Source organism: Dryobates pubescens, chromosome 12, assembly GCF_014839835.1.
Source record: "Dryobates pubescens isolate bDryPub1 chromosome 12, bDryPub1.pri, whole genome shotgun sequence".
NCBI lineage: Eukaryota > Metazoa > Chordata > Aves > Piciformes > Picidae > Dryobates > Dryobates pubescens.
In genome coordinates, this window is record NC_071623.1 from 3232742 (window position 1) to 3251982 (window position 19241).

Genomic DNA, 19241 nt, shown 5'->3' on the forward strand with positions numbered 1-19241 from the left:
ACTTGCCTAGAGGGCTGAGACACTTTGAACTTCTTCTTTGTTTTATTTTCAGTGCTCAGAGCTCTCAGCTGTGGTGTATAGGGGCTAACTTGGCAACCTAGAAGAGTCAATCCTCAGACAAGCACTTGTTGGATGTCCTCTTACAGCCACTTTCTTTCCCACCCTTCCACCTTATTTCCTCACTACAGCTGCTCACATTGTGCCCGAGACCCTGCTCTGTTTGTGGCAGGGGGCACATGGTGTCCAGGAGTGAAGCCCAGCTCCCTGCTGGCCTTGGCAGAGAGGTAGAAGGCCTTGCCCCACTGATTGTGGTGAAAAAAGAAAAGAAGAGCTGGATCTTTGTCTGCAGTTGGCCAACTGATCATGTTTAGAGAAGCACAGTAAATTATGTATTACTAGATGCACAAACCAGATACTGATGCTGCTTCTGCCAGTCACTCAGTGATAACTCTTGAACCTGTGAACAGAGTCAGATGTGCAGCAGCTGAAGTGCAGCTCGTAAGGTCAAGCCCAAGAGGGCAGCAAGAATCCTTCAGATTCCAGTGCTCCTGGTCTTGTGCGTGGGCCTGCAGCAGGACTTCCCTCATGGGTTTGAGAACTGTTCCTAGGTGCTGTAGTACAGAAGCTGTGCTTTTGTCTTCCACACACTGACCTGGCTCCTGAGCTGGGAGCAGCTTCTGTTTCAGGCAGTTCTGTCTTCCAAGCACAGCTGGTGTTTTAAGCAATAAAAGTCAGAATACAGATACTGTGTGTATGCAGGGAAGGAAGTAGGACTGCACCACACTCTGATGTCACAGCCTAGGCTTGGCTCTCATCAAGAAGGGTGACAAATGTAGAGCTGAGGCCAGAGCTCAATCTTTTCTGGAGTTTTTAGAGAATAAATTAATGTTAGATGAGAGCCCCCCTGGAAGGTGGTGGCTGTGATGTGCTGCTGTTAGTCTGGACGTGAGTTATGTACTGGACAGCCTGCCTCACCGCTAGCTCATCTCGCTGCGCGCCCCAGGGGCGCTGCAGCTCCAGTAGCTCTGCTGCAAAGGCTTTGTCTTGCTGTAGTGTTTGTGCAAGTTTGCAGTCCCCACTGTTGCTGTTCCAAATTTGGGGGGGGTTGCAGGGAGTTCTCTTTGTGTGTTTCCCTTCTGCCCCAGTTCTGCATTGTTCTGAGGCCGATGTGAGGGGTTAGGCTGTTCCACTTCCCACGTGTGAGCGTGCATGAGGTGACACACACATACATTTGTGTGCACAGAGGTGGCCACTGGCTTTGGGAAGCTGAATGCTGGATGTCTTCAAAACAGACTTGATTTGCTTTGGGAAGCTGAATGCTGGATGTCTTCAAAACAGACTTGATTTGCAGCTGGGGCTTGTGATGTGTTGAGTCTTTAAGACCTTTCGTGCAGTATTCCAAAACTGGGGCGCCCCAAACCTGTAAGCCTCGTGGCCTGAACATTTACAGCAACTTTTCTGTTTGGCCCGGTGTCATCTTTTCTGGAAGAGCTCTCAGAAGGCCTAGTTGCAGGCAGATGTGTCCATCTCTGCTGAGGGTGAGGGCAGAAGCAGTCTCCAGCTGGTGCTGTGAAGGCCGAGAGATCTGTGGTGACGCTTTCCAAAGGAAGGAAGGTGAGGGAAGGATTCGCTGAGATACTGCTCTGCCAGCAAGGAGTTTTCTTCCTCTCCTGTCTGTCTGCCATAGAGAAATCTTGCTTTTTCCTTGAATGCTATGAAACAACGTGCTGATGTTTGGGATGCTGGTCTAGCAGCCTTTTTTCCTGCATTACTGTTTGCTTTCTTCACGGAAGGCCTGCGGCATTGGGGCGTCTTGGGAGGGGGCGTAGTGGGGGTGAGGCTGGAAGCACAGCATCAGTAACTTTTCTGTCCTTGCAGGCTGCCTCCTTCTTTAGGTGCTCTTAGTTAAGTTTTAGGTGGAGAGGATCATGACTGAAATGCAATAATTAGGGAATGAATGAGCAGGGAACCGCCAGCTCTTCCCAAGCACACGATAATAGCACATTTTCTCCCTGCTGGAAAAATCTCAGGGTTATTTTGGTCAGGGCTCCCTGCTCCTCTAGAGAAAGGTCCCCATGTCCTTAGCTAATGCTGACCTTCCTCCACGGCCCCAGACAAACCATTTTTGTCATTCCAAGAGAAGCAAGTTGATGCTTGATCACTTCTGACTCGTGCTGCTGCCAGCCCCTCGGAAGGCAATGCTGCATCTTCTTCCACCCTGTCTTTGCTGTAGTTGGAAGGATAGAAACGGAGGGGCTGGACTTACCCCCACTGCCCCCCAGCTCCTTCCACTTGTGCCAATTTTGTATTGTCCCCTTTTTTAAAAAACAAAAAATAGAGTGGGAATTGTATCTCTGATGAGAAAAAAAGAAGTCACCTTTCCATGTTTTTATTTTCCTGTGTGAGCAGGGTTTGTGTGAGTGGAGGTGTGTGTGCATCTGGTTGTGTATTAAACCTGCAGAGTATCAGAAGAGTAAGCTGCCTAAGATGCATTGCAAGCATCCATATCCTCCCTGCTGCGACCTGTGGTATTGTCCAAGTATCCTAAGGGCTCACATTGATCTTCCTCTGTTCACATTGCAACATCTCCTGGTTAAGCTCGTGGATTCCTCCAGGCACTTAGAATTCTGATCCAGGACAAGCTTGAACGTCGTGTAGCAGAAGGCCAAGCCACTTCTCTTTGTTTGGTTTTCATTTCAGAGTTATAAAACAACGTGTTTGGCACGATCCTGGAATGCAGGTACTGAGTAGTTCCAACAGTGCTGTGTAAAATGTTTCTTTTTATGTCTAAAATAAAGAGAGAGCCTTTTTGAGTGCGGTTGTGCTGTGGCTCTGGGGCGCCGAGCGGTTATCACAGTATCACAGAGGTTGGAAGAGACCCCAAGGATCATCAAGTCCAACCTGTCCCAACAGACCTCATGACTAGACCATGGCACCAAGTGCCACGTCCAATCTCCCCTTGAACACCTCCAGGGACGGTGACTCCACCACCTCCCTGGGCAGCACATCCCAATGACGAACGACTCGCTCGGTGAAGAACTTTCTCCTCACCTCCAGTCTAAACCTCCCCTGGCACAGCTTGAGACTGTGTCCCCTTGTTCTGGTGCTGGTTGCCTGGGAGAAGAGACCAACCCCTTCCTGGCTACAACTACCTTTCAGGTAGTTGTAGAGGGCAATGAGGTCACCCCTGATCCTTCTCTTCTCCAGGCTAAGCAACCCCAGCTCCCTCAGCCTCTCCTCACAGGGCTGTGCTCCAGACCCCTCCCCAGCCTTGTTGCCCTTCTCTGGACACGTTCAGGTGTCTCAATGTCCTTCTTAAACTGAGGGGCCCAGAACTGGACACAGTACTCAAGGTGTGGCCTAACCAATGCAGAGTCCAGGGGCACAATGACCTCCCTGCTCCTGCTGGCCACACTATTCCTAATGCAGGCCAGGATGCCCTTGGCCCTCTTGGCCACCTGGGCACACTTGCCCATTATGGGCAGGACTTGCCTTCTATGCAGGCACTACTGCTGAAGTAAGGATAGCAAATGTGAAGCTTGTGGTGCTCTTCCCAGTGCTGCTTGCCCTGTGAAACAAGCATGAGCTCTCTGTTACAGCAAGTTAATAATAGCTGCCTGCTTCTGTGTGCTGAACTGGGGGAAAAGACAATTAACTGGTGAGGGGTTTGGAGCACAAACCCTGTGAGGAGAGGCTGAGGGAGCTGGGGTTGTTTAGCCTGGAGAAGAGGAGGCTCAGGGGTGACCTCATTGCCCTCTACAACTACCTGAAAGGTAGTTGTAGCCAGGAAGGGGTTGGTCTCTTCTCCCAGGCAACCAGCACCAGAACAAGAGGACACAGTCTCAAGCTGTGCCAGGGGAGGTTTAGGCTTGAGGTGAGGAGAAAGTTCTTCACAGAGGGAGTTGTTGGTCATTGGAATGTGCTGCCCAGGGAGGTGGTGGAGTCCCCATCCCTGGAGGTGTTCAAGAGGGGATTGGAGGTGGCACTTGAAGCCATGATTTAGTCATGAGGTGTTGGGTGACAGATTGGACTTGATGATCTCTGAGGTCTTTTCCAACCTTGTTGATTCTATGATGCCTGGGGAGACCTGCCTCCCCTGTCCTGTGAAGGTGAGTCTCAGTCATGCAAATCTTCCAGGGAAACATGGCTTTGACCATTTCTGGGGGGCTTCTACATTCCTGTGACTACAGGGGACTAAGGTCTGCACAGCAGGTGTTGGGACAGATGGTCTTTCAAGAAAGCAACTCATCAAGCTGTGGGACCTGCTAACTGGAGAAAAAGCCACTGTCCCTTCCTGTGCAAGGTAAAGAAACCTTTAATACAGCACACAGCCTTCTGTCAGTCCTTTGCCAGTGATCCCTTTCCATTACTGAGGAAAACAGCATTAGGCTGTAGCCAGCAGATGATTGATACTGGGAGCTGCAGGGGAATGCCTGTGTTATTGAGGAAGCCAGGCTCTGTGGATTTCCAGGTCTCTCAGAAGGGGTGCCACGAAGACAAGCTGTTCTGCTTTCTCTGGCAGCCAAGCTGCATTCCCTGCAGTGCCAGAAGTGTAAGTGCATGTGCTCCTGGCTCTGCCAGGCGGGTAGAGAGGCAGGGCTTTCCACAGCAAACCTCGGGAAAGCAGCTTAGTATTATATCAGACTTGCTTTGTGTGGGGTTCTATACACTGCAGCGTGTTCTGGGCCTTAGACTAGACCCCAGGCTCAGACTGAGTCTACCTCATCTGGCTTCAGAAGTGGAAATGAAGCTGCAGGTAGTGAAATGCTGTTTCTTGTTGGCAACTTAATCTGGCTGGTGCAATATGAACATCCCAGTTACTGGGCACCTGAGAACCCACAGAGATGGCTGAGAGGGCAGGACTGGTGGTGCCTCTGTGGCTTTTGTTGCCTGGGATGCCAGGGCTGTGGTGGTTTGCTGTAATTTCCCTCTTTAGGGAAAACATCCATGCTGCTCAGCATCTGCCTGGATCTGTGACAGCTGTATGTGGCTACAGCCAAATGCAGAGTGCAGGATTTGAATGCAAGTACAGTAGAGCTAGCCTGCCCTTTGGTGTTCAGGTCATGGCAACTGCCTCTAGTGATGGGCTAGGGAAGGAGGGAGGAAGCCACAGCAGATAGTTGTGGTCACTATTTAGGAAGGGCAGGTGCTGCCTGACCAACCTGATCTCCTATGCCCAGGTGACCACCTGGTGGATGTGGGGCAGGCTGTGGATGTAGTCTGCCTGGACTTCAGCAAGGCCTTTGACACCATCCCCCATGGCAGACCCCTGGTCAAGATGTCAGCCCATGGCTTGGACAGCAGCACTCTGAGCTGGGTTAGGAACTGGCTGGAAGGCAGAGCCCAGAGAGTGGTGGTGAATGGTGCCACAGCCAGCTGGCAGCCAGGCCCCAGTGGTGTGCCCCAGGGATCAGTGCTGGGCCCCATCCTGTTCAATATCCTTACTGATGATCTGGATGAGGGGATGGAGTCCATCATCAGTAACTGAGACCAAGCTGGGGGCAGGAGTTGATCTGTTAGAGGGCAGGAGAGCTCTGCAGAGGGACCTTGACAGGCTGGACAGATGGGCAGAGTCCAAGGGCAGGAGATTGAACACATCCAAGTGCCAGGTTCTGCACATTGGCCACAACAACCCCATGCAGAGCTACAGGCTGGGGTCAGAGTGGCTGGAGAGCAGCCAAGCAGAAAGGGACCTGGGGGTGCTGGTTGAGAGGAGGCTGAACAGGAGCCAGGCACATGCCCAGGTGGCCAAGAAGGCCAATGGCATCCTGGCCTGCATCAGGAACAGTGTGGCCAGCAGGAGCAGGGAAGTCATTCTGCCCTTGTACTCAGCACTGGTTAGGCCTCACCTTGAGTCCTGTGTCCAGTTCTGGGCTCCTCAGTTTAGGAAGGAGGTTGACTTGCTGGAAGGTGTCCAGAGAAGGGCAACAAAGCTGGGGAGGGGTCTGGAGCACAGCCCTGTGAGGAGAGGCTGAGGGAGCTGGGGTTGCTTAGCCTGGAGGAGGCTCAGGGGAGACCTTATTGCTGTCTACAACTAACTGAAGGGGGGTTGTAGCCAGGTGGGGGTTGGTCTCTTCTCCCAGGCAACCCGCACCAGAACAAGAAGACACAGTCTCAAGCTGTGCCAGGGGAGGTTTAGGCTGGATGTTAAGAAGAAGTTCTTCACAGACAGAATCCAAGGTGGATTCTAGTCTTTGTGTTGGTACTTGGGTAACAATCCTTGGGTCACAATCACCAGGACAGATCCAGTTTGCTCTGGTTGTGGTTTTCATTCTTGCACTCCTTCAGCCATGCAGCCTCTCTGCCATGTGACTGCTGGGGACAAGTCAGTCTCATCCTGAGGTCCCTGGTGTGTTACCTATGCCTCCAGTCCCCCTGATGGTGTCTCTCTCATGGGCACACCAACAGTGAGTGACTAGGTTTCTTGAAGTTTACAGAGCAGTATCATTGCCCTAAGGTGAACCTTCCAGCAATGAAAGGGATAATTTGTCTTTCTACTTTAGCTGGCATTTGGCCTTCTTCCACAGGAGCAGACCTTACCAGCTGTTTTATGTCACTGCCCACTCTCCCCCCCAGGCCATCACTGTGTGCTGACAAGCATAGCCTTTTCCAAGAGCTCAGGGATGTCCATCTCTGATGTTTCAAGCAGGGTCTGAGTGCCCAGCTTGGTGGAAGGGTAGATTTTCTTTAGGAATAAGATGTTAAGGTCCTTTGGAAGCTGATGGCTTTTCCTGCAGCCTTTCAGGTGAGTCCTGAGATGTCCTTGCATGGTGCTGTTACCTTCTTTTTTCTCTCTCTCTCTCTCTTCCTTCTGTCTCCCATAGTCCCCCACACTTGTTCAGAAAGATCTTTTGTATCTTGCTGCTCATTAAATGTCTCTTCCTTGACCTGACTGTACACAGTGTGAACAAGAAGCCTTTCAGACCCTTTGGACGTTGCATGGCTGTGTTTAAACCCTCCTTTACCTTGTGTCAGAGGCGGTGGCAATGTGTCTTCTGAGCATCACTTCCTCCCAAACCCTGTTTCAGTGCTGAGTGTTCTCCCAGGTCTGGGAGTAGCAGGGGAGATGCTGCAGGCTGCCTTAGGTGTCAGGCAAAAGTAAGATAGCTGCTGCTGTGTTGCAGTAAAAGGCTGCATGCTTCATCCAGCCCTTCAGTGGCAGCACTGGAAGGGGAGTTGCTTTCACACTGAGGCTGAGCACAAAGAAGTGAAACCTTGTGTGTGCATTTTCAACTCTTCCTGCCATGTCCATGTAATCAAAGCTGGCTACCCCTCTAGGCTTTCCCTGGAGTTCACTGCAGCCCCTGCCTTTTGTTTGAAGGAAATTCGTTTGACTTGGTGTAAATAGAGCTTAGCTTTTTTGTGTCTTCCCTTAGTGCAAATGGAGGGCACCAGCAGCAACAGCATCAGTATTGCCTACCCCACATTCTGCTGTTCTGCTTGTGTGGCAGTGAGGGCAGCATGGGATGGTGTTGTCCAGAGTGCTCTACCCAAACCCAAGGTGACAAATAAGAACAGATGTGATAGAGCTGTCTGCTAGCTAAGCACCTCTAGAAAACTAAATAGCATGTTAATAGAACGGAATTAACCAGGCTGGAAAAGACCTTTGAGATCATCCAGTCCAACCTATCACCCAGCACCATCTGATCAACTAAACCATGGCACCAAGTGCCTCATCCAGGCTCTTCCTAAATACCTCCAGTGATGGTGACTCCACCACCTCCCTGGGCAGCACATTCCCATGGCCAATCTCTCTTGCTGGGAAGAACTTCTTCCTAACATCCAGCCTAAACCTCCCCTGGCACAGCTTGAGACTGTGTCCTCTTGTTCTGGTGCTGGGTGCTTGGGAGAAGAGACCAACCCCCACCTGGCTACAACCTCCCTTCAGGGAGTTGGAGAGAGCAAGAAGGTCTCCCCTGAGCCTCCTCTTCTCCAGGCTAATGCTACATTATGAGTCAAGGTCTCCCTGGCAACCTCTCAGGCCCTGATCTGAGTTTTGACACTTGCATATGTGTACTTGGAGAGAAGCTTCATATTCACAGATGAAGGATGAATACAGAGCTTCAAGAAGAACTGAAGCTGTCAGCTCTGAGATTTTACAAGGGACATGCTGGCTCTGCTGTTGGACCTTGCAGAACTCTTCCCATGGTCTCAGAGGAGTGGGAAGGAGGGAGTTATTTTGGGTAGGTGAGTGGAGGCTTTGATGCTAAGTGAGCTGTAAGTGTAGTTCTGACATTGCTACCTTGGTTTCTTGCTTCAGGAGCATATCTGTGTCTCACACCCACATTGTTCATAGTGCTGAGCTGGTTCACAGTATCACTAAGGTTGGAAGAGACCTCAAAGATCATCAAGTCCAAGCTGTCACCACAGACCGCATGACTAAACCATGGCACCGAGTGCCACGTCCAATCCCCTCTTGAACATCTCCAGGGATGGTGACTCCACCACCTCCCTGGGCAGCACATTCCAATGGCCAATCTCTCTCTTTGGGAAGAACTTTCTCCTCACCTCCAGCCTAAACCTGCCCTGGCACAGCTTGAGACTGTGTCCCCTTGTTCTGGTGCTGGGTGCCTGGGAGAAGAGACCAACCCCCACCTGGCTACAACCTCCCTTCAGGGAGTTGTAGAGAGCAAGAAGGTCTCCCCTGAGCCTCCTCTTCTCCAGGCTAAGCAACCCCAGCTCCCTCAGCCTCTCCTCCCAGGGCTGTGCTCCAGACCCCTCCCCAGCTTTGTTGCCCTTCTCTGGACACCTTCCAGCAGCTCAACATCTTTCCTAACCTGAGGGGCCCAGAACAGGACACAGGACTCAAGGTGTGGCCTAACCAGTGCTGAGCACAGGGCACAATGACTTCCCTGCCCTGCTGGCCACACTATTCTTGATGCACGCCAGGTCATGCTCCTCTGGGGGAGGCAGCCCTTTAGTGTCCTGGCTGGGAAGGATGGGACTTTCTGTCCATGCAGGTGAGAGTTTCCCTGTGTAGCCTTCATGTTCTGGAACCTGCAGGCTCTGCCCCTTCAGCCCTGCAGGTGCCTACCTACAGTTCCTGGATGCTTTGCTCACTGCAGTGGGTTCAGGGCAGGGAATACTCCATGTGCTTCGAGATTCACACAGGCAGCAGAGAGAGGCAAGTGCTTCTTGAAGGGTCTTGAAGACCCTCTGCCTAGCTCTAGAACTGGGAGACACATGTTTTGTGCATCTTCCACTCAAACCAGTTAGGAGATCATCTCCCTGCTGCATCCACTGGTGTAGTGGCTTTTGGAAGCTGGAGTTGTCACTTTCCCCAGCTGAGCTGCATTTAACAACTGGCTGCAGCAGTGACTGTTTCATTCCCTGGCTAACATTTCCAGGGCAGCTATTTGATTTTTAGGTTTTTTTTTCATGAGTCTTTAATTTTAAACCCTGATGCTTCTGGCAATCCTGTAATCAAATCCAAGCTCTGTCAATCAATTAGTTTTGAAGTGCAGCATCTCCATAACTTAGAGAGCTAAATAAGCAGCTTAATATGAAAACCTAGCTTCTCTCCCAACATGTAATACTGCTTTGTATTCCCCACAGGCTTTCCTTCTGCACAGCAGCCTGCTGTGATTGCTCTCCCTCTTTCCCTTGCTTAACCTCCTCCTCCTCTCTTCCCCAGGCTCTGCCCTCGCTGTGTCCACCGGGAACTGAGACAACCATGCACAGCCCCCTCCTGCTCTGCAGCAAACACTTTCATGATGCTGCTTGCTTAAAAGATGCTGATGCCTCTTCCAGTGCCAATGCAGAGAGGTCTGGGGGTGGCATGTATCATAGAATCAGTCAGGGTTGGAAGGGACCACAAGGATCATCTAGTTCCAACCCCCCTGCCATGGGCAGGGACACCCCACACTAGATCAGGCTGCCCAGAGCCTCAGCCAGCCTGGGCTTAAACACCTCCAGGGATGGGGCCCCAACCACCTCCCTGGACAACCCATTCCAGGGCTTCACCACTCTCATGGGGAAGAACTTCCTCCCCACCTCCAGCTTCATTCCATTCCCCCTAGTCCTATCACTACCTGAGATCCTGAGCAGTCCCTCCCCAGCCTTCTTGGAGCCCCCTTCAGATACTGGAAGGCCACAATGAGGTCACCTGGGAGCCTTCTCTTCTCCAGACTGAACAGCCCCAACTCCTTCAGTCTGTCCTCACAGGAGAGGTGCTCCAGCCCTCTGCTCATGTCTCAGCTCCTTGTGCCACACAGGAGCCGAGCTGGGCAGGGCAGCTGCACTTGCAGGCTGTGTGGTGATGTGATCAGGCCCCCCTTGTGCTGTGGTGGGGGATTGCCAGGATTTGTGGAGGGCAGGCTGTACTGCCTTAGAGCCAAGCCCCACAGCCAGAGGAGAGTGGTCTGATGAGGTGCAGGAAAGGGCAGCTGCTGGGTAATGCTGAGGTGCCACACTGCTGGCTCTTTCCTTGGGTGCTGCAAGGAGTTGGCAGGCTTACAAGAATAGAATAGAATTAACCAGGTTGGAAGAGACCTTTGAGATCATCAAGTCCAACCTATCACCCAACACCATCTAATCAACTAAACCATGGCACCAAGTGCCACATCCAACCTCTTTTAAAACACTTCCATTGTGCAGCATTCCTCCTGGGCCCCAGCAGCCTCTTGTTCCCCTGAGCTTTCTGCTGCCTGCAGTGAAGCTGTCAGAAACAGTCAGAAATGCACTCTTGGCCCAAAGCACAGAGGCTGGTGGAGCTGTGGCTATAGAGGGGTGAGGGGGCTTAGCTCTTTTATGTGGGCAGAAGATCTTAAAATGATAATGGAGGAGAGGAATTAGAACACTTTTTATTAGGATAAGACCTGGGGGGCGTGACTCAAGTTCTGATTGTGCCCCACTGGCAGAGCAGGTTCAGAATGAGTGTGTTTGCCTGCTGCTGCAGCAGTGAAGCAGGAACAACCCATCCCACAGCTCTGGTGGCCTCTGGTCGCTTCACAGTATCACTGAGGTTGGAAGAGACCTCGAGGATCATCCAGTCCAACCTGTCTCCACAGACCTCATGACTAGACCATGGCACCAAGTGCCACATCCAATCCCCTCTTGAACACCTCCAGGGACGGTGACTCCACCACCTCCCTGGGCAGCACATCCCAATGACGAACGACTCGCTCAGTGAAGAACTTTCTCTTCACCTCGAATCTAAACCTCCCCTGGCACAGCTTGAGACTGTGTCCCCTTGTTCTGGTGCTGCTTGCCTGGGAGAAGAGACCAACCCCTTCCTGGCTACAGCCTCCCTTCAGGTAGTTGTAGAGGGCAATGAGGTCACCCCTGATCCTTCTCTTCTCCAGGCTAAACAACCCCAGCTCCCTCAGCCTCTCCTCACAGGGCTGTGCTCAAGGCCTCTCCCCAGCCTTGTTGCCCTTCTCTGGACACCTTCAAGTGTCTCAATGTCCTTCTTAAACTGAGGGGCCCAGAACTGGACACAGGACTCAAGGTGTGGCCTAACCAATGCAGAGTCCAGGGGCACAATGACCTCCCTGCTCCTGCTGGCCACACTGTTCCTGATGCAGGCCAGGATGCCATTGGCCCTCTTGGCCACCTGGGCACACTGCTGGCTCATGTTTAGGTGGCTGTCAATCAGCTCCCCCAGGTCCCTCTCTGTTTGGGAGCTCTCAGCCACTCTGACCCCAGCCTGTAGCTCTGCCTGGGGTTGCTGTGGCCAAAGTGCAGCCCCTGGCACTTGGACTTGTTGAATGCCATCCTATTGGACTCTGCCCATCTGTCCAGTCCATTGAGGTCCCTCTGCAGAGCCTTTCCACCCTCTAACTGACCAACATCTGCTCCCAGCTTGGTGTCATCTGCAAACTTGCTGATGACTGACTCAATCCCCTCATCCAGATCATAAATGAAGATGTTAAAGAGGATGGGGCCCAGCACTGCTCCCTGGAGGATCCTCTTGTCAGTGCCCTGAAAAGTTTTGCTCTTGTTTGACTTTCTGCTGCAAACACATTGCCTTTCCTGTGCAAGATGCAAGATTTTCCCAAGGCATGGTTTGAGGTCTGATTTCCTCTGCAAGGTGGGATTCCTTGCTGCTTTCCTGGAGGCTTGGTAGGCTGTGCCCTCTGTTGTGATGGGAGAGAGACAGAAACCGATGTGAGCAAACACCAGGGCACCAAGAAAGAGCTGTGGGCAAACACCAGGGCATGAAGAGCGAGCTGTGGGCAGTTTCCTCCTCTCAGGCCAGCCCTGAGAGCTCAGTGCTGAGAGCAGTCAGAGTCCTGGAAAGTTGTGGTTGCATAGGATGGGTGTTTCTTTGCTTCCCAATCTGTCCTGCTCTTAGATTTCAGTTGCCTTTTTGGTCTGTGTGATTTGGTTCAGTTCCCATACCCAGGATACTGTGCTTTTTCAGTGCAAAGCAATTGCAGCAACCTCTCTGTGCTGCTGTGGGGTGTGCTCCTGAATACCCTGTCCTTGCTGTGTGTTGGAGCCACGTCCCACAGTGGCCTAGGACACAGCAGATCTGAGTAACAGAAGCAGTCCTTTCCACCTCAGTGAGTAAAGGTGGATGTGTTCTTCACCTTAGCCAGTCTCCTCCATTTTCCTGGCCATCTGATTTCCCTGGGATTGAGCAATTTGGTTTGGCAGCCTGTCACTGGGGAGATCTTTATCCAGGGAGATGCTGCTTGGCTGCAGGAGCCCGAGGTGAAAGCCCACCTGGCTGTGAGGTGAGCCCCCAGCAGAGTGAGCTTGGCCCCGGCGGGAGCTGGAGGATTCAGGCATTTGGGCTCCAGCAGGAGGTTTCTGCCCATGAGGGCATGCTTGGGGGATTGTGGCTGAGCTGGCTGGCCTTGGGGAAGCCAGGCAGCTGGCCAGCCTCTGCTGTGTAATTGGGGGCAGTAACCAGCTGCCTTTGATGTCTGAGCCGGACTGAGAAAGCCTGACAGCAGACTTCAAAGGCTGTTGTGCCAGCTCGCCTGATTATCTGCAGGCTTCTGGCACATCCCCCAGGACTGCCAGATTATCCCAGCTAATGCTGAGCTCTTCCCTGCATCCCCCCACCCTGCCTGGTGCCAGCCCCTCTCTTTTTGAGGCTGCAGCCTCTGCCACTCCCTGCCCTGCTGTCACCAGCCGCTGTGGCTATGTGACAGCGGCATTTCTGGGCAGGGGACGTGCCTCCTGAGAGCTGTGAAGCAAAGGCAGGGGAGGTGTTTTTGGAGAGCCTAACTCTCTGGGCTGTATTCTGCCTCCCTGCTGGGTTGCAAGAGCAGCCTGAAGTGTAGGGAGCTCTCTGTGGCTGCCCTTTGCAAGGTGCTGGAGGTGTTTACAGCCAAGCATGCCTTTCCCCTCCAAACAGCCCTAGGGAGCTCCCACCCATAGAGTCATAAAGGTTGAAAAAGGCCTCTAAGATCACCAGGCCCAACTGTAACCCACCTGCCATGACCACTAAACTATATCCTGAAGCACCACATCTACAAGCTTCTCAAACACCTCTAGAAGTGACAATTCTACCTCCCCCCTGGGCAGCCTGTTCCGATGCCTCTCAGTAAAGCTTTTTGTAATGTCCAAGCTAAACCTCCCCTGGCACAACTTAAACCCATTCCCTCTCATTCTGTTGCTGGTTACTTTGGAGAAGAGACCAACAGCAGCCTCACCACAGCCTCCCTTCAGGTAGTTGTAGAGAGCAATAAGGTCTCCCCTGAGCCTTCTCTGGACTAAGCAGCCCCAGCTCCCTCATCTGCTCCTTGCATGGCATGCTCTCCATCACCCCCACCAGCCTTGTTGTTCTTCTTTCTTCTCTGGACATGCTCCAGGACCTCAATTCCTTTCCTATGTTGTGGCACCCAGAACTGAGCCCAGTGCTCCAGCTGTGGGCTCAGCAGGGCCAAGTACAGGGGCACAATCACTTGCCTGCTCCTGCTGCACACACTGCTTTTGATGAAGGGCAGGATGCTGGTTGCCTTCTTAGCCACCTGGGCACACTGCTGCCTCATATTCAGCTGGCCATCCACCAGCACCCAGAGAACCTTTGCCACTGGGCTGCTTTTCAGCCACTCTCCCTAAGCCTGTAGTGTTGCTTGGGGTTGTTGTGACCAAAGTGCAGGACCTGGCACTTGGTCTTATTGAACCTCACCCCACTGAGCTCAGCCCAGCGATTTAGCCTGTCCAGATCCTTCCTACCCTTGAGCAGATCAATACTCCCACTCAATTCAGTGTCATCTGCAATCTTGCTGATGGTGGACTTGATCCCCTCATCCAAATCATTGATAAAGATATGAAACAGAAGTGGCCCCAATGCTGAGCCCTGGGGAGCACCACTTGTGACCAGCTGCCAGCTGGATTTAACTCCATTTATCACAGCTCCTTGGGGCCATCCAGCCAGCTTTTAACCCAGCAAAGAGTCCACCTGTCTGTGCCATGGGCTGTGAGTTTCTCGAGGAGAATGCTGTGGGAGACAGTGTCAAAGGCTAATCTATTAAATTCCAGGTAGACAACATCCACAGCCTTCCCCTCATCCACTGGGTGTGTCACCTGCTCATAGAAAGAGATCAGGTTGGTCAAGCAGGACCTGCCTTTTATGAACCCTTGCTGGCTGGGCCTGATCCCTCCATTATCACAGTATCACCAAGGTTGGAAGAGACCTCAGAGATCATCAAGTCCAACCTGTCACCCAACACCTCATGACTAACTAAACCATGGCACCAAGTGCCACATCCAGTCCCCTCTTGAACACCTCCAGGGATAGTGACTCCACCACCTCCCTGGGCAGCACATTCCAATGGCTAACAACTCTCTCTGTGAAGAGCTAGAGACAGCTTGAGACTGTGTCCTCTTGTTCTGCTGCTGGTTGCTAGAGAGGAGACCAACCCCTTCCTGGCCACAACCACCCTTCAGGTAGTTGTAGAGGGCAATGAGGTCACCCCTGAGCCTCCTCTTCTCCAGGCTAAGCAACCCCAGCTCCCTCAGCCTCTCCTCACAGGGCTGTGCTCAAGGCCTCTCCCCAGCCTTGTTGCCCTTCTCTGGACACCTTCAAGTGTCTCAATGTCCTTCTTAAACTGAGGGGCCCAGAACTGGACACAGGACTCAAGGTGTGGCCTAACCAATGCAGAGTCCAGGGGCACAATGACCTCCCTGCTCCTGCTGGCCACACTATTCCTAATGCAGGCCAGGATGCCATTGGCCCTCTTGGCCACCTGGGCACACTGCTGCCTCATGTTTAGGCAGCTGTCAATCAGCACCCTCAGGTCCCTCTCTGTTTGGCAGCTCTCAGCCACTCTGACCCCAGCCTGTAGCTCTGCATGGAGTTGCTGTGGCCAAAGTGCAGCCCCTGGCACTTGGACTTGTTGAATGCCATCCTGTTGGACTCTGCCCATCTGTCCAGTCGGTCGAGGTCCCTCTGCAGAGCCCTTCTACCCTCTAACTGACCAACATCTGCTCCCAACTTGGTGTCATCTGCAAACTTGCTGATGACTGACTCAATGCCCTCATCCAGATCATCAATGAAGATGTTAAAGAGGATGGGGCCCAGCACTGATCCCTGGGGCACACCACTGGTGCCTGGCTGCCAGCTGGCTGTGGCACCATTCACCACCACTCTCTGGGCTCAGCCTCCAGCCAGTTCCTAACCCAGCTCAGAGTGCTGCTGTCCAAGCCAGGGGCTGACAGCTTGGCCAGGAGCTTGCTGTGGGGGACGGTGTCAAAGGCCTTGCTGAAGTCCAGATAGACCACATCCACAGCCTGCCCCACATCCAGCAGGCAGTGACCTGATCATAGAAGGAGATCAGGTTGGAGAGGCAGGACCTGCCCCTCAAAGGGGCAGAGGGCTGTACCAGACCTGGGAGTTTCTTAGTACCATCTTTGAGCCAGGCTCCAGGGAGGCAACCCAGGCTGTGGCATGGCTTTGGGTGCCATACCGGGCCCTCAGTTCCCCTTGGAAGGGAGTCACCTACAACAGTTTTCTCCTCTCTTTTAATTAACACTAGTAGTCCTGATGCATAGGGCTGGCTGAATCCCCCAAAGGCACCCCCCTCGAAGGGCCTTCATCTCCTTCCTCTGTAGCCTGGCCCTCCAGTTCCAGAGCCCCATACTGCTGTGTGAGGGCAACTAGGAAGGTGAGGGAGGCCGGGACAGGATTTGCCTGCTGCCCTGAGCAGAGACTTGTTTCCACTCCTCCCTGTCTTTTAGGTCTCCTCCTACTGCCTGGTGGCAGGAGGGCAGGGGATCATCTGCTTCTTGATGCCCCTCCATCTGCTACCTTTGCCTCAGGCTGTGGCTCTACCAGTCTCTTTCTCTCGCTCTCCCTGGTACTCCTCAGCCTCTTCCAGCCCTGCCACCCAGCTGAGCGGGTCAATCATCTGCTCATACTGCATGCAGCCATCCTCTCTGCTGTCCCCTGGTGCCAGTGCCAGGCTCGGATGCTCCCTGCAGCCAGACACTTGGACAGTTGAGCCCCTGGGTTGAGCACAGGCTCCAGAGCTCACTGCTCCTTGCAGAGCAGTTTGCTGTCCCCTAGGCTGTTGCATAGCAATTGCAAAAACTCGTGGGGGGTCGCTGCCTGTGAAGAGCTGAGTTGGGGTTTTGTTTGCCGTGGGGTTTTGTGTGTGTGTGGTTTGGGGGGCTGGGTTTTGTGTTGTTTTTCCAGTGCAGGAAACCATGGCAGTGGCTGAAAACCCTTCCTGTCCACAGCTGAATTGGCCCCAAGTGTAATGAGAAGTCTGGTCCCTGAAAGATGGGCTCATTGCTGCTTTTCAGAAGGTGGGGTAAGTTGTGTCCTCTGCTGCAGTAGGTGGAACCCAGCAACAACTGTGATGGCTGCAGGCAGAGGAAATGACAGCTGCCCTAACCCCAGGCACCCCTAAGTGGGATGAGTGATCTCATGGGGAGGGTATTGTCAGGCAGAGAATTGGGGCTGCAGCCTCTGCTCTAAGCTAACCTGCTGCTTTTTGGTCTCGGCAGTCTGTTCCCCTTGAAAACTAACAGCTGTGTAGTCATCTCCTTCATCCTCAACTGCTTTTTCTGTAGCATTTCTGTCTTGCTGTGGGAGTGATGCTGCCTTTTCCCATTCTCTCCCTGGGCTCCTCACAGTGTGCAAGAGGAGGGCCTGGTCAGCTCTTAGCGGTCTGGGAGGTTTGCAAGTGGGTGTTGCCAACTGTTGCTCTTTTAGGTAGAGTCTGACTTCACCCCAGCTACACTGGGCATGGCAAAACTTTCCATACTGCATTTTTGGTGGTGTTCTTCTGAAAAGCTTTGGCCCAAAGTGCCTGAGCAGCATCCAAAAAGGGTGCCTGAGAAGGCATCCAAGGCTGGAGGTGAGGAGGAAGTTCTTCACTGAGAGAGTTGTTAGCCCTTGGAATGTGCTGCCCAGGGAGGTGGTGGAGTCACCGTCCCTGGAGGTGTTCAAGAGGGGATTGGATGTGGCACTTGGTGCCATGGTCTAGTCATGAGGTCTGTGGTGACAGGTTGGACTTGATGATCTTTGAGGTCTTTTCCAACCTTGGTGAGACTGTGATTCTGAGGCAGGAATGAGGACAATGGGTATGGAGGCATGCAATTAAAGATGGTTGTCACCTGCATGAAGACCAAAGCCTGATCTCTGGCCTTGTGCTCTGGAGTGGGAGGTGGTGTTACCCTGCTGGGGTGTGCTGAGATGTGAGCCTACTGCTCAGACACTGGCTATAGCCAGGTTGTGCCAAGGGCTAGATATCAAGAGTTCTTCATGCCCGTGGTCCTGGTGCAGCACTTCACCTCACTAAGCGGGGGGCATGGGCACACGCACTGCTTGGCTCACAAGAGGCAAGTCCCCTGCTCCTTGTAAGTACAGGCAGGGACCTCTTATGCTATCCAAGAAGCATCTTTCCCCCTCACTTCCCATTTGGTGTCATCCTCAAGAAAATAGAGTATGGGGATCTTTCTCCTCACGGCTTTGGCTTCCTTGATGTGTTTGTTTTCTGAGGGCAGTGCTATCTTTCTTCTCTCTTCCTTTACCCTGCCTTGTGTGGTTAATAGCCCTTCCATATGTCTGCTTGCTGTGATATCCCAGGGAGGAAGAGAGCAATGTTTAGGTTGCACAGTCCTGGGAAGAGGGAGCTGTTGGTTTTGTCCACAGAGGATCTCCACTAGCAGTGCTGGGGCTGGGCCAGGCCATCCTGTTCCCCCCAGTGCTCTGCTGCAGATGTAAGCAGCGACTCACGCATCGTTAGCGTCGCAGGCTTGGAGTGAAACTGTCCTCGGGTGTGTGTTTAGCTGCACGCTGACTGTCAGGAGCTCACTCAGCTTGAACTCCAAGTTTCCTTTCCATTTGCTCTGTTGCTATAGCAGAGGTGCTTCAGTGGCAAGTGGGTTGGCTTTATTGGCAGCAGCAGCATCCCCAGGGCTCTGCTGGCAGTGGATTGCTCTTGGAAAGCAAACTAATTCGGAGACAGGAGGACTTCATCCTGCAGGAGGGAGCAGAAGCCTGCCATGCAGTTATGGCTATATGCATGGCTGTGTCCTACTGCCATAGGAACGAGGGTCCTCCACACCGACAGGCTGGGGCACTCTGCTACTCACCAGCCTCTGCAACAAAGCTGGGGAGGGGTCTGGAGCACAGCCCTGTGAGGAGAGGCTGAGGGAGCTGGGGTTGCTTAGCCTGGAGAAGAGGAGGCTCAAGGGAGACCTTTTTGCTCTCTACCACTACCTGAAGGGTGGTTGTAGCCAGGTGGGGGTTGGTCTCCTCTCCCAGGCAAGCAGCCCCAGAACAAGAGGACACAGTCTCAAGCTGTGCCAGGGAAAGTTCAGGCTGGAGGTGAGGAGAAAGTTCTTCCCAAAATTGGCCATTGGAATGTGCTGCCCAGGGAGGTGGTGGAGTCCTTGTCCCTGGAGGTGTTCACAAATGGCTTGGATGTGGCACTTGGAGCCATGGTTTAGTTGATCAGATGGTGTTGGGTGATAGGTTGGACTTGATGATCTTTGAGGTCTTTTCCAATCTTATTGATTCTATGATTCTATGATCTGCTCATCTCCTCTGTAAATGCAGGGCATGGGTTTCAGCCTTGCCTTGCACCCACTTCCCCCAGAACAGGTGCTGCTCTTCTGCTCCATTTCCTGGCAGAGAGGGTGGGTGGCAGAGGACAGCTGCCATCCCACAGGGCCCTCTTTGCTGCATCACTCATCCTCCCAGACTGTGTTTGGTTTTCTGGAGGGCTGCATGGTGCTATGGGAGCTGCACACACACAGGCCTCTGAAGAGCCTGCTGATGGAGGTGCAAGCCTCACAGCGAGTCAGGAGCCTCTCTTGCTGTCTTTTGGCCC